The sequence below is a fragment of the Taudactylus pleione genome, unplaced genomic scaffold (assembly GCF_031769625.1).
Source record: "Taudactylus pleione unplaced genomic scaffold, aTauple2 ptg000541l, whole genome shotgun sequence".
Taxonomy (NCBI): Eukaryota; Metazoa; Chordata; class Amphibia; order Anura; family Myobatrachidae; genus Taudactylus; species Taudactylus pleione.
Genome location: NW_028284943.1, coordinates 3,153,967 through 3,170,339, shown reverse-complemented (window position 1 = coordinate 3,170,339; position 16,373 = coordinate 3,153,967).

Here is a 16,373-nt window from a genome sequence, read left to right as displayed (position 1 = left end):
TGTATAGGAGGGACTACTACTGGGGGCACTATATAAGGGGCTCACTACTGGGGGAACTGCACAGGGGGGTCCACTACAGGGGGCACTGCATAAGGGGGACAACTACTGGGGGCACTGTATAAGGGGCACTGTATATGGGGGATCACTACTAGGGGCCTTCATATGAGGGATCACTACTGGGGCACTGTATAAAGGGAACTAATGGGGGGCTGCATAAGGGGGACCACTACAGGGGGCACTGCATATGGGGGACCACTACTGGGGGCCTGTATAAGGGGAACTAATCGGGGCCTGCATAAGGGGGACCACTACTAGGGGCACTGCATAGGGGGGGACTGTAAAAGGGGCACTGCATTAAGGGGCAAATGGAAAGAAATGTTCCCAGTGACAAGAAAGGGGTGTGTGTCATGTTGACATGCCCCATTTTTCGCACATAGGGGTGGGGAGGCTCCATTTTCAAATTTGCCCATGGCTCCAAATACCCTAGTTACGCCACTGGTGACAGTTTATCTGTTACACTGTGAATATTTTATTGCTGAGTCATAGTAACTTGTAACATTCAAAAGTTATTGGGGGAGATGTAAGAAGCTCAGAAGCGGTATCAGCGCACGTTATGTGCGCTGATACCACTTCTACCCAATGTATGATCGGGGTTTGGCGGTAAATGACAGGGGCGCTATGCCTGTCATTATAGGCGCTGCTATCTACACCTGATCGCCTGTCCGTTCGCCCCTCTGTAGCCATCGCTATCGACAGCTACAGCTTGGTGCTGCCCTATACCCACAGCAGGGACATCGCTGTCCCTGCTGCGGCGGCTGCCAGCTCCAGGCTGCACGCGGGGATCTCACGATACTTGCGAGATCCCGCATATGTACAGTGGAGCCGGCCGGGACTGAGACACAGCGCATCAGCACTAGGCTGATGCACTACGGTCTCTAGCAGGGAGCGCCGGAGGGGGGAGTTATCGCTCTCCTGCTCCGGCTTATGAGATGTTTATACATCTCATCGGTAGTGCTTCCTGCTTCGCCTCGGTAAAGAGGCGAAGCAGGAAGCGATATAGCGGCACGTTAATACATCTACCCACTTATTTGAAACAAGCAGAGACAGAGGGCCATATTCAATTAGAGACGAAAAGGCATTTTTGCCTGTTTTTTTGCGAAAATTTTGCCTAAAAAAATGTCGACAAATTCAATTCCAGGACACTTTTGCCTAAGCGGAAACAATTCTCCAAAAAATATTCTCCAAGCAATAGCAGGTGAAAAGAAGTGCAAAATCTTTACTTTGGGGTGAAAACATGGGGAAACAACTCAGAACCCTTGGGACTGCCCCCCAAAGGACAAATCTGCAAAAAACACAAAACCAAAAACCTAAGAACACCCCAAAAAAGACATGTAATTTTTTTAAATTTAAAAAGTGGGGGGATAAACATAAAAACTAGTGAAATAGGCTTCTTGGGGGTCCCCAAGTATAGGTCAGGTGTTTTTGGCATTGCAGGTGCATGCAGCAGGTGGATTTTTCATGTTTTTTAAAAGTTCACTTTAGAGACATAAAAATATGCTAGCACCCATTTTCAAGTACCCCAAATATGACAAGACTACTTATTTTCACCAAAAAATACAGCTTTATGCAATTCTTCACCACTTTTACAAAGATGCTAATAGCAAGCAATTTACACAACTTAAGTACCCAAAATAGTGTTATTAGGGCTACTAGTACACATCTATATTGATTCCCTAGGGGGTGAGCATTGGGCGTGGGGCCCCCGGAGTTTCTCTGGCTGGGCCTTTTTCAGGGCATCACCACTTAATTCACATAGATACTTTTTCATCACCTTTCTATTTGTTGTTTATTATTTATGTAATAATAATTCTTTCTCATTATATTAACACTTATGGATTATCTTTACACATCTATACTTTACACTTCACTATCACCTTTTTTCGTGTGATGCCCTGGGGATGGTCCTTGGCTGGATTCTTTTGGGGTGCCCTGCGCCTCGGACGTGAATCCTCTCTAATTCCTTCTCAGAGGATGGTACTCTCAGCAGCAGAGGATCTTCATGACGGAAGAAAAGATAGCCCTGTTGCAGTCCAGGATACGCAATTGTCTACATAGTCGCCGAGTGTCTCTTCACTCGGCAGTGAGGTCACTGGGTTCCATGGTGTCGATGTTCGACATGGTGGAATATGCCCAGTTCCATTCCAGGCCTCTGCAGATGTTGATTCACTCCAGATGGGATGGAATTCCCCGTCGGATAAAGACAAAGATGATCGTGCTCTCTCTGGAGGTACGCCTGTCTCTGACTTGGTGGTTACAACAGTCTCATCTCAACAGGGGACGTCTGTTTTGTATTTCGGATTGGGTCCTTCTAACAATGGATGCCTGCCTGCGGGGCTGGGGTGCTGTGACCGGCCCACACGTCTTCCAGGGACGGTGGACGTCAGAGGAATCGGTCCTGCCGATCAATATATTGGAGCTTCGGGCAGTGTTCAGAGCGCTGCAACAAGCAAGACTCTTCCTGCAGGGATAACCTGTGCAAATTCAGTCAGACAGTGCCACCACAGTGGCTTGCATAAACCGTCAAGGAGGAACTCGAAGTCAGGCGGCTCTAAAGGAGGTATCCTGCATTCTGACTTAGGCGGAAGGCAATCTCCCAGCCATCTCGGCAGTGTTCATCCCGGGAGTACTCAACTGGGAAGCGGACTTCCTCAGCCATCACGATGTACATCCAGGGGAATGGTCTCTTCACCAGGAAGTATTTCAACTCCTGGTGGACAAGTGGGGCCTTCCCGAAATAGACCTCATGTCGGTAGAGTGGACCTTCCAGTTCGCGCACCTGTTTCCTCCGTTCTCCCTTCTGCCTCGAGTACTTCGAAAGTTCAAGCAAGAAGGAGGCAAGATCCTGCTGGTAGCTCCTACATGGCCCAGATGGCATTGGTACTCGGATCTTCAGTGTCTGTCCATCGACTCTCCATTGCTGTTGCCTCAACGCCCGGACCTGTTGTCGCAAGGTCCTTGCCTCTACTCGGACATCAGTCGTCTGTCTTTGATGGTGTGGCTCTTGAGACTTCCCTCTTAAGGTCTAAGGGTTTCGCCAGATTAGTGGTGAATACCATGCTCCGAGCTCGGAAACCGACTTCGGCTAGAATTTACCACAGGGTGTGGCATACTTAGAGTGGTGTTGCCCTAGAGCGTATGATCCTCAGGAGTTTCGGATATCCAGAGTGCTGGCTTTCCTACAGGCAGGCTTGGATCTAGGTCTGCGCCTCGCCACTGTGGAAGCTGGTTTAGTGGCTGAGACAGAATCAGTGTAAAATTAGCTTGGAGCGTCGCCATCTTGCGAATGGCAACCAGACTCCATCTTAAAAATAAGAATCTGCAAGACGCCATTTTGCGACCAGCGCCATTTTAAGTTATAACTCATGAGCTAAGTACAGATGGCAATGTTTTTGATAATCTTTTTAGAAGCCATGACAGGCCCATTCTGGGGACAACCTTGCATAGAGAAATACCAAAACAAACACAGTATCAGTTAGCAACTAGAAAAACAGCTTCCTGAGAAAATGAATTAGAAAAGAACAATACACCAGAAACTGTGGGTGTTTTTGCATGTAAATGGAGAGACTCCACATGTGGATAGGTGTAGCTTGGCAATTGTAATATGGCCCAGACACTTGAATTAAATCTGCTCTTTTTCAGACAGGCTGGCACCAGCACGGTTGGGGGTCTCCACCCTGTTTGAGAGTGAAGCTCACTGCCCATAACACATTTGCATTACAGTTTGAAAATGTTAGTAAGAAATGAGATATATATATATATATATATATATATATTTTTTTTTTATTAAATCCATCATAAATAGAATCACATGACGCACATTAGCGAATGCACAATATCCTGCATGCGAACGCTGTTTATTAGCTGCATGCGTGCACATCTGCCCCAAATCAGATAAACCTAACTTGCGTCTTTTCCCAAATCCCTAATACTTACATAATGCGCACTCACACAAAAGGTTCCATAGCTTTAAAGTATGAGATCCAAGTTTTATTCATTTCCTACAAATGCTGTGAAATAAAGACTATTTTGGTATCTAAGGTTTAATACGTGATAAGTAAGCCGTGTTTGGTATTATACTGATCTGCACTTTCTCAACAGCTTCACGGTATCATCGGTGTGAAGATCGCAACATGCATTCTCAACTTATGGACCGTAGAGACTTAAAGCATCAAAATGTATTTTGTGAAACTAACAGCTTAGATTTGCATGCAGGGGGAATAGAGGAGACAATAGGCTGTCAGAGGCTGACCTGTGTCCACTTGAATCAACAAGTTAAATATCCTGTAACAGATGCACCCGCACTGGGAACCAATGGGATCAGCAACAAACCTCTCTATTGTGTTGTCTGTTTCTGTAAGGGTATAAATGTGTGTGTTGTGACCCCAGTCTGGAGTCTTCTTGCTGATTGCTGATTGACGGAGGTTTCTTGCTGATGCCGGTATCTGGTCCAGAGCGCGTGCGTATGTATAACTGTATCTTGGGTCTGTATAATTTCTTTGCGCTAAATTGTACTTAGATCACAGCGTGTAACTGACTGTATTTTACTTGAATAATACTTTGTGCTTTGGAAACACATGTTCAAGATCTAAAGTCTTTATTTTACTGTATGACTGCGTACGCAAATAGCGTCAATTTTAGAGGTTTATAGGCAGGGTTTAGAAGGTATAGGTAGGTGCGTATAGAGGCTGAAATCCAGTATCCTTACCTCACTGAAGGTGCATGTCTTTGCCCTGTTGGTTTGGTTTCAATGTAGGATTGCTACGCTGCATGATATCCGCACCTTTATGCAGGGTGTCCTTCGCATCCAGCCTCCCATTGTTCTTCCAGTGGCTCTTGGGATTTGGCTGTGGTTCTGAGGGCGCTCCAAGGTCCTCCATTCGAGCCTTTGGGTTCAGTGGTGTTGAAATGGCTTACAACAAAGACAGTGTTCCTTCTGGCTATTGCTTCGGCCAGAAGAGTGTCGGATTTGGGGCCTCTCTCCTGTCGCCCCCCTTTCTGATTTTTCACTCAGACCGGGAGTTTCTTCGGATCCGCCCTGATTTCCTTCCTAAGGTGTTGTCTAGTTTCCATATTAATGAGGAAATTGTGGTCCCGGCCTTTAATTCCTCGGATCTCTCGGCTGGTGAGGCTTCATTGGATGTGGTACGGGAGCTGCGGATTTATGTGGACCATACCACTTCTTTTACGAAAATCGGACTACTTGTTTGTCCTGTATGGCTTTCAAAAGAGGGTTTGGCCTGCCAATAAGCAGGCTTTGGCGTGGTGGATTTGCCTGGCGATCTCCGAGGCTTACGCTCGTGAGGGTCTTCCAGTGCCACCTTCTGTGAAGGCGCATTCTACGAGGTCTGTGGGTCCTACGTGGGCAGCTCGATGTGGCGCCTCGGCTGTTCAGCTTTGCAAAGCGGCTATGTGGTCCTCTGTCCATACTTTTGTCAGGCATTACACCTTTGACACGTTTGCTTCTCAGGATGCTTTCTTCGGGAGGCGGATTCTCCTTTCTGCACAGGAGCGTCCACACCCTTGAAGGATACTGCTTTGGGACATCCCCAAGGGATCTCTGTGGATCCCTAAGGACCCTGGAGTAGAAAACAAGACATATGGTAGGAACTTACCTTTGTTATCTCTGTTTCTACGAAGTCCTTAGGGTCCACAGGGCACCCCGCCCTGATGCCCTGTGCTTCTGTAGGGTGTTATTCTGGTCACCAGTTTCTGTCTCCCTATTGTTATGTTCTGGGTTGTTTGTGGACCCGGGGTGGTAGCAGGAGCGATCACAGAAGCAGATTTGAAAATAAAACTAGGATTTTTAATAAGTGCTTGAGTAGACATATAATGTGGCAGTAAATAAAAGTCCAGGAATATATAAATGTGCACAAGAGTACTGTGGTGGTAGCAAAAGGGTTAATGTCCAAGTAGAAACAATTAGAGCTGTCCAGGTGTGCAGGTAGTGAAACTGAAAATAATCAAGCCAGGTTTGCAGGTAGTGAACTGAAAATAATCAAGCCAGGTTTGCAGGTAGTGAACTGAAGCGCAGGATGTCAGCAGGCTCAGGCACTCAGGTATGGGCAAGGGTGATGGAGGAAGCGGGGTAGTCCAGTGGGAGCTAGGAGCTGACAGGCAGACTGGCAGACAGCGAATTCACAGGAACAGGAAAGCACAGCGAACTCCCTCTCAGCTAGGCTGAGATACACGTTGCACTGGCAAAGAAGGAAGGCACTGACCCCTCCTAAATACCCCATGCCGTGCTGTTACTGACCGGAGGGAACATGTGACTCACCAGGATTGGCCAGCCGCATCACATGGCCAGAAGGCAAGATGGCGGCGCCCATGCCAAACGGAACGGAGACGCCACCAGGCCTCACCAGCGCAGAGTGACAACAGGGCCGCACAACAACGCGCGCAGCCAAAGCCCCCCGCCAGACACCAGCTCCGCCACCAGACAGCCCGCGCCACAACGACCTCACAGGTAACACCCGCCTAGCGCCATGCTGAAATACCCTGGCCGTGACACCTATCTGCGAGAATGTGATTCTTGTGTGTACCAGAATTTCTGCTTCCTTTTGTTCTCCTCCTCCGGCCTATGGCTTGCTACTAAAACTGAGGTGCCTTGGCCTGGAGGTGGGGTATAGGAGGGGGCCGGTGCATCGTTTACCTGTGTAGTGCCCATGAACAAGCTCATGCCTATACCCCAAGGTATCCGTGTGGACCCTAAGGACTTCGTAGAAATAGAGATAACAAAGGTAAATTCTTACCATATCTCTTGTTATTATTATCATATATTTTTGAGAATAATAAATAACTCACGAATATAAGATTATACAGACCCAACTATTGGATTACTATTACGGAGCTATCATAGATTGGCCAATTTAGATAGGCTCCCTATAAACATATAAACCAGAGTGGTTATCATTTACTCTAATATTGTACCTTAAACTATATGAGACCATTTGAATGAATAGGTCTACATATTTACATCAATATAACAATATACATTGGGATTTACATCATAGGAAAACTCACATTTTACATTATGGAATAAAAGTATAACTACAAGTGAATAGTGTTTTTTTAAATTACTTTATTTCACATAACGACACAAATAACACTTTAATCACAATACTTCGCTGGCTTTTTTATTTAAAAATGAACAAAAATAAAAAATATCAAAATAATAAAACTGAATGTCAATAAATAGTAATTTTAGTGATAATAATAATAAAACTCATATTTTACGTATTTTGTGTATCTGGACCTCTATCATAACCAAGTCATTAACATATACAAGTCATCCAGTAAGTGCCCCTTATAAGAATACTTTTTCTTTTTTCTTTATGTGACCAGGGGAGGTAAGTCCTCATAGATGGGACTTTTTGGTTATAAAATTAGCGTTTCTTAGGGTGTTTAGTAATAGATTTCTGCAGTGTGCCTCCAGCTTTAAAAGGAGCTAGGAGGAGAAACTATAAGAAACATCTTGCAAGTATTTGTCCTGCATATGATAAGTCCTTTACTAGTATAGAGAATTCTAAGTTCTACATTGAATGTTAGAAAGTTTCTTCCATGTCGGATAATCAGTCTAAACAGTTACAAGATTGAATGGAATGGATGAAAAAATCTTTTATTAGTGACGATATTGAAATTAACCTCTATATACCCCTGCCTGTACCTTCTAAAACCCTTCCTATAAACCTCTAAGGATGACGCTAATTTGCGTACGCAGCCATACCATAAATAAAGACTTAGACGTGGAATCTGTGGTTCCAAAGCACAAGTGATATTCAGGTAAAAGTTTAGACAGTTACACGCAATTGATCAAGACACAATTTAGGCGCAAAAGGAAATTATACAGACCCCAAGTATAGTATACATACGCAGGCGCTTCCGGACCCAGAGATAGGCATAAGCAAGAGACCCCTCATCATTCAGCATTCAGCACGAAGACCCAGAACCAGCATTCGTGCACACATATTTATACCCCCCCAGAATAAACAGGACAATAGAGAAGTCTGTTGCTGATATCATTGGTTCCCAAGGGTGAAGCATCTGTTACAGCACATTTAACAGGCTGGTTCAAACAGACTCTCCCTGCCTCTAACAGCTGGGGGTCTTCCTCTTCACGCCTCCTGCAGCATCCTAACAGTTGCTTCTAAAATATACATTTTGTTGCTTGTAGCCTCTGCAATCCATAACTCGGGAATGTATGATGCGATCTCCCCACCGATAACACCGGAATACTGTAAAAAGGATATGCATCAGTACAACTCCAAACATGACTTGTTTAGCATGTATAATACCTTAGTTATCAAATATCTTTATTTTTCAGCATTTAAACTAACTGAACCAACTTAAATCATACACTTTAGAGCTTATTAAACCTTATGTGTGAATATGTAATGTGTGGGTATTCGGGGTTTGATATAAGGATGCTAGTTATTAATGGGTGAGATTTGAGTGCATAATTTCTCATACACGAAGTGAACATTCAGCAGTGTGGATTGCTGAGCATTGTAGTTCCATGCCCTCTGTCAGCAGGCCCCCACCTGTCCTATGTTCAAAGGAAAAAAAAACTCTTTTATTCTCCCAGACTCTTGTGTGAACTGTGAATCAAGCTGTGAAGTTGGGGCCATCCTGTCTGTGTATGGGGCTAAGACCTGTTTAGGATTCAGACAAATCCAATTGTGTAGATCAATGCCTGGATTATATTACAATTGCCACAACTATGCTTTGTCTGCATCCAGGGATTCCCGATTTGTATGTAAAAATACCCATTGTCTATTCTATTTACTCTTTTACTCAGAAAGCTTGTTCTTCCAGTTGCCCTTGGTAGATTAACAAAAACATTGCCATCTGTTCTTAGCTCCTGAGTTGTAACTTGAATTGACGCTGGTCACAAAATGGCATCTTGCAGATTCTTATGCGGAGTCTAGCTGCCATTTGCAAGATGGCGTCACGCACGCTTCAATTTTAAACTGATCTTGTCTCAGCCAATTATTCAGCTTCGACATTAGTAAGGAAGAATTTTTGCAGTGACAGGGGGCTAAGAGATATTGGGCCTGATACATTATGATCGCAACTGCGATTACGCGCGCAATCGGCTGATTGTTGCATTCTGCGCATACATCGCAGTGCACATGCGCGAATCACCCACTGCGATCGAGACTGCGATCGCAGTCATTACGCAGACCCATCGCAGAGTGATTGACAGGAAGTGCCCTTCGAGGGTGGTGATGGGGGGGTGATCGGAGAAACGCAGGTGTGCCAGTGCGTTTAAATGACATTGCATGGGCGTGCATAAATTATCCAATGCGATGCCATTAGCAGCTTGTGTACTCACTTTATGAAATGAAGTTAGTAACTCCTGAGTAAGGTGAGAGTTTGTGCAAGTGTGTGTGAGGCTGCGATGGTACTCTATGTTACTGAAGGTTTTGCAGTCTTGCTAAACATTACGGATGTGTGTAAGGTAAGGTGGGCGTCCTTATGTTGTGCTGCGACGGCATAGCAATCGCAATGGATTAGCATACTATCGCAGTGAGACTGCATGCGTAATCGCTATTGCAATCGCAGTTGCGATCGGTAATGAATCAAGCCCATAGATTCCAAACTAGTCTGGACCTTGATTATGAATCAATTTCCCCTGAGTCTGTTCTTGAACATGATGAAGAGAATGTTTTTAGTGAGGAGGCTGGTGAAGTTCAAGCTGATGTTAGAATATTCAATATGGATATTCTGGATAGATTGTTGAAGAAAATATATACATTTATGAATTATAATGATACGGTGGAAATTGGTGATGTATTGGATTTCCTATTCGGAGATAGGACCAAAGGAAGCAGACATTTTCCAGTACATAAAGTTATGATAGATATTATTGATAAGAATGGCAAAATGTTGATAAACGTCTGGGTAATGTTAAGAGAATTGATAGGTGTACTATTCCTAAAGCTGATGCAGCTGTCGCTGAGGTTGTTTCTAAAACTACTATCCCTTTAGAGGATGGGGCAATTCTAAAGGACAGCATGGATAAAAGAATTGAAAGGTCTTAAAAGAAATTGCATAGTTCTGCAGCAGTATCCCTGAAGTCCAGTGTCGCAATAGCGTCAGTATCCAGAACCTTGAAACTATGGGCATCTAGTATGCATACCGATCTAATAAAAATACATTTTCAAGGAATTATTTACAAAGGAATATTTATTATGAGTAAGGCTATTGTGCATCTGTGCGAAGCTTCGCTTGGTATGATAGTTTTCTGCAAAATCTATGACTGCACGAGGGATTGCAAGAAGAGCTTATGGCATCTTCTCAACCATTTGAGGGTTCCCTACTTTTTGGTAATAAATTGGAAACAATTTTTCTACAGATGACGGGAGGTAAATCTGTAAAATTACCTCAGAATGAACGAAGTAGGTATCCTATGCCATCTGCGAAGCAGCAGTATAAAGTAGCCAGAAGTTATAAACCTGGGCTGCAATACAGTGGCAGATACTCTGCAGGGATGACGAGGCAATCCTTTCGCCAATCCTACAGGAGAGGCAATCAGAGACAATGACTACTACAGGATACCGACACATATGCCATTAGGGGGCAGACTTCTGGAGTTTACCAGTCAGTGGTAGGAGTCTGTTCCAGACTGTTGTGTTATGGAAGTAGTGTCACAGGGATACAGTATAGAATTTTTAGATATCCCCGAAACAGAAAAATTTGTGGAGGATTCTGAACCATTTTAGATCTCAGACAGTTGAACAAAGGTGTGAGAGTAAAGAAATTTCATATGGAAACCCTGAAATCCAGTTTGATGGGCATAAGACAAAACTATTTCCTAGCATCAATAGATCTAAAGGATTCGATATTTTCTGCATACCAGAGCGTGAAAATATGCAAGTTTCTGAGATTCTGCATTCAAGGAAAATATCTCCAAATTACTTGCCTACCTTTCGGTATGGCTACGTCTCCAGATCGTATACAAAGGTGTTGATGACTCATATCTTGTAGTATGGCCATATCTAGAATATCTGCTAATTGCTGGAAGCTCAAAAGAGATAGTGAGAGAAGTCATGCACAATACCATAAAGTTTCTTCAGTATCACGTCTGTATAATAAATTGGGAAAAGAGCCATTTAAATCCGGCACAGCAAATATAATATCTAGGGCCCTCATTCAGAGCCGTACGCTCTGAGCAGAGCGCACGCTCTGAATGAGGGCCGGGCTCCATTTTCATGGAGCGTCCTCCTGGACGCTCGTATAGCTGTGGGTCACCACCCACAGGCTATACGAGCGTGCTTTGTGATGGCCGCGATGGTCGAGACCATCGCGACCATCGAAATTGCGAGCCGGAGCCTGCGGTTGAGGTTTTCAACCGCAAGCTCCGGAGTGATTTTGGCTCTATCAGAGCCAAAATCACTCCCACTGACATCACTAGTGATGTCAGTGGGCCGGCTTCTGACGGGAGGCGTTCCCGTGGGAACGCCCCCGTCAGGGAGGCACGCCCCCGGCACGCTCACCAAAGGGGGCGTGCTGTCAATCAACATTGACAGCACGCCCCCTTTGATCGGACACAACGAGCGAAGGACTTTCCTTCGCTCGTCGCGTCTGGCGCATGCGCACGACGGAGCTCCCTCCGTCGTGCGCATGCTCAGTGCATAACATCGACCCACTTGCGAGCGGACAGCCGCTCACGAGTGGGTCTGAATCAGGCCCTAGGTGTGCAGATAGACATTCGAAAATACAATATAGAACTGTCAGGAGAAAGATGTGCAAAGATCCGAAGACTGGATCCTTTAGTTCAAGTATCCGGCAGAATACAGTAACATTTCTGGGCTACACCTATTAGGAAAGATGTCATCTACCATAGATATAATTACATGGGCAAGGTGGAAAATGCAGAAGTTACAGTGCAACATACCGTATATACTCGAGTATAAGCCGAGTTTTTCAGCACATTTTTTGTGCTGAAAAAGCACCCCCTCGGCTTATACTCGAGTCATGCCCGTATGGTACGCTGCTGAGTAGCGTACCATGCGGGCCGCGGTGCAGACTGTGTCACTGTGACACAGCCTGCACCGCGTGTGTAGTGCTGACCGGACGGAGTTCGGTCAGCACTACACACAGCCGCCGGAGCCGGCAGCTATGTGTTTGGTGTAATCAGCAGCCGCTGAGAGTCTGTCAGACTCTCAGCAGCTACTGCTGCTCCCACTGCGGGAGCCATCTTCCGGCTCTCGCAGTGGGTAATGGGAGAGATGTCGTCATGACGACGTCTCTCCCATTATGCAAAGCGGCGGAGGAGCCTGTAGCAGCGTCGGGACCAGGAGCGGGGTTACAGGTAAGTGTTTTTTTTTTTTTACATTTCTTTCTACTGGGGGGGCTACTACTGGGGGGTACTACCAGGGGGGATATTGCTACTGGGGGCACTACCAGAGGGGGGGATTAATAATGGGGGAACTACCAGGGGGGGATGTTGCTACTGGGGGCACTACCAGGGAGGGGGGGAATGCTGGGGGCACTACCAGGGGGGATGTTGCTACTGGGGGCACTACCAGGGGGGGTTAATACTGGGGGCACTACCAGGGGGGGATATTGCTACTGGGGGCACTACCAGGGGGGGGATTAATATTGGGGGCACTACCAGGGGGGATGTTGCTACTGGGGGCACTACCAGGGGGGGATTAATACTGGGGGCACTACCAGGGGGGGATATTGCTACTGGGGGCACTACCAGGGGGGTATTACTACTGGGGGCACTACCAGGGGGGGTATTACTACTGGGGGCACTACCAGGGGGGGATATTACTACTGGGGGCAGTACCAGAGGGGGGATTACTACCAGTAGCTGCTGCATTTCCCACCCTAGGCTTATACTCGAGTCAATAAGTTTTCCCAGTTTTTTGTGGTAAAATTAGGTACCTCGGCTTATATTCGGGTCGACTTATACTCGAGTATATACGGTACTTCAGTAATGCAGGAAAGGGTTTCCTTTATCTTACCGGATAAACCTACATCAAGACACGAGAGATTCTCTAAAGTGGTGGATAATTACGAAAAATAAACTCCAGAACAACATCTTTGTCATAAACACAGTATTTGGTTCTAACTACCGACGCAAGCTCAACAGGATGGGGAGCACATCTGTTAGTGTTAAGTCTACAAGGACTCTGGAATGCCAAAGAAAAGTTGATGTCCTCAAATCAGTAGGAAATGAGGGTGGTTAGGAATGCTATAAAGGGTTTCCAAGATCACTTTAAAAGGGAAACATCTAAGATAATATAGCAGTAGTGGTATATCTAAATTGTCAATGTGGTACCAGAAGCCGAGTCCTAATGTAAGAAGTGTCAACAATCCTGAAATGGGCTGAAAAATAGCTCTGTTCTCTGTCAGCCATTCATGTACTAGGGAAGGACAATGTCATTGCAGGTTTCCTCAGCAAACACAAAATGCTACTAGGAAAATGGCAACTGGATGTCCAAGTTTTCCAGAGTATAGTGATGAGGCTTGGTCATCTACAGATGGATTTGATGGTGACCCATCAAAACACAAAGGTACCAGGCCTTTTCTCCAGATACCACCTACCGCAAACAAGCGGAGTGAACACTTTCTCTCTACAATGGAAATTCTAACTGGGAAATGTGTTCCCACCATTTCCAATGATTTTGCGTGTACTAAAAAAGATCCGAGCAGAATGAGTAGAGGTGATAATAGTACTTCCTTTTTGGCCAAAAAGTGTGGTTCCCGACAAAAGTGAGAAGGGCAGTGGAAGATCCATGGACTTTCACAGTCAAGCAAGGTCTGTTACACCAATGGCCATTGTTACATCCGAATCTTCAAAGTCTTCATTTGGCGGTGTGGAAATTGGACGGGAACGACTAAGACAGAAGGGATTGTCTGAAAAAGTGGTACAGTTTCTTATGCAAGCAAAGAGAATATCTTTAGATATCTATTATAGAATCTGGAGAACATTTATATTTTGGACTGGCTCAAGATTTGATGTGATGAAGGCCCTATTTAAGAAAAAGAGCCCTATGTAAATATCCTACCAGATAAGGTTGTTCTCAGGATAAATCCAAGTTTCTTTCCAAAAGTGGTATTAACATTTCATCTAAACCAAGAAATTATTTTGCCTTAATTTTTTCTGCAACCAAAAGATGAGAAAGAAGAAAAACTGCATAAATGTTAGATCTTGTGTGGGGGATTTTTGTCTATCTAGACAGAATGAAAGAATTTCAGAAGACTAAACATTTGATTGTCCTGCACATAGTTGCAAGGAAAGGTGGAGCACCCATGAAACAGACCATCGCAAGATGGATTAAACAATTGATTATGTTTGTCTATGAAGAAAACGGGGGTAAAGCTACAGAAAATCTGAAGGCACACTTGACCAGGGCAATGGTGGCTTCATGGGCAAAGAAGGCTGAAGTATCTGTGAAAAAACATCTGTGCAGCAGCTACCTGGTCATCTGATCATACCTTCTCAAGGTATTATGCTTTGGATGTTTCAGAAGCCCACTTTGGAAGTTATGTCCTCAGTGGGGCAGTGGCTTGAATAAAATCAGTCATTTAAGCATGATTTGTTGCTGTTGACTATTTATTCCCCCTCCCATATATTTTATGCTTTGGTATATCTCAGCGTTAAGGCTGCTATGAAGTAGGAAGAAGAAAACAGCCAATTATAACTTCCCAATAATTTAATTTCTTTTAAATACTTCATGGCAGCCTATAATTTACCCTCCCTAATGTGTTTGTTCCCTAAAGGTGAGGAGAAACTCAAAAGACTGAGGAAGGATAAGGGGAGGGGAGCTATATACCCAGAGTGGGCAGACCCAGTAGGGAAAAAACTTCCTGTCTAATACTAGGGAAAAAGGATGTAATCTCAGAGTAATGCCATGAAGAAATTACATTATCGGTAAATTATAATTAGCTGTTTAATGATAATGGAAGTTTTTAAGGATTTTCATATATTCCTGTTGGAAGTTGGAACTATTAAATTTTGTACTACACAAATACTTCTTCACCTTTAACTCTCAATACCATCTTCATATGTGAGTAATAGCAACAAGGGGGGCATGTGCCCCCACATATGCTAATTTATTTTTAGGCTGGTGGGTGAGGAAGTGTTTTTCATGCGAGTAATGAAAATTTCACATCCCAAATAGCAACATTGATCAGATATATAGATGACATTCTGGTTATCTGGCTCCTGATGGTCATTGAGCCATTGAACAACAATAACATCTCTATCCATCTCACCCACAAAATCAGCCAGGAGACTGTACCTTTTCTGGACCTTATGATTTATAAGAACAAGGAGGGCATGATTGCCACACAGTTGTATAAATTGTAAAATAGCAACAACCTCCTCCACCAAACAAGTTCACATTTTTCTCCTAAGACAGAGAATGTACCGAAAGGAGAATTTCTCCTTTCATGAAGAGACAATAGGTACAAATAACAGATCATGGATCTCTCTCAGATCTCAGAGATGAAGAGAGAGGGGATACAGTCGTACAACTGTTGAAAAGCACAAATGGCAGTACAATACACAAACAGAGAAACTCTCATTTTTAAAAGCAACAGACATAAACGCACACAAGAAAAGAAAATCAGATTTGTGAGACATTTTTGTTCAAAATGGAGAGAATTGATGGATGCCATACATAAACAATATTTCTTTCTGATTATGATCTCTTCAAAAAACTAGATCAGTCAGTATCAATGAGTTGGAGGAGATAAAAAAAATTCCCAAGATCATATAGTCATTATATGGTAACATTATCTAGAAAACAAGTGATCTCTGGATTCTTCCCATGTTGCACGTGTCACAACTGAGGCTGAAGTGTTGGAAGCTGTGGATCTGGGTTGCGGGAGGAAACAAAGACAAGGGGCCTGGATATATGTTCTCCTCATCCACAGATCTTGGGTGTTGACGAGACCTGGGCAATGGCGCAGAGTCTAACCCACAGGGTGGTATTCGCTAGTGACCCCTCCAAGCAGGATTTGGGCTTAGCTGCACCCTGCAGGCAGGTCGCGGTCCTTTGACCAGGTACCCAAGCCCTGCGGGAATGTAGACACAAATTCCAGTGGCCCTAAGATGGTATGCCTAACACGAGGCACAAGAGTACGTGGGGGTCTCCTTTAGGGATAGAACCCCTTGAGGGGGTATATCGGGCTGACCCCGGCACTCGAGTACTTTTCCACTGGTAGCGTAGGGACACTCTGTTTGCACCGGAGGTATGCAGGTAATGGGAGCACACTGTAGCACGGGAGATCACTGGAGAATTTAAAGCGCGCAGGTGAAGATGTTAACACACTGTAGCACAGGAGATCACTGG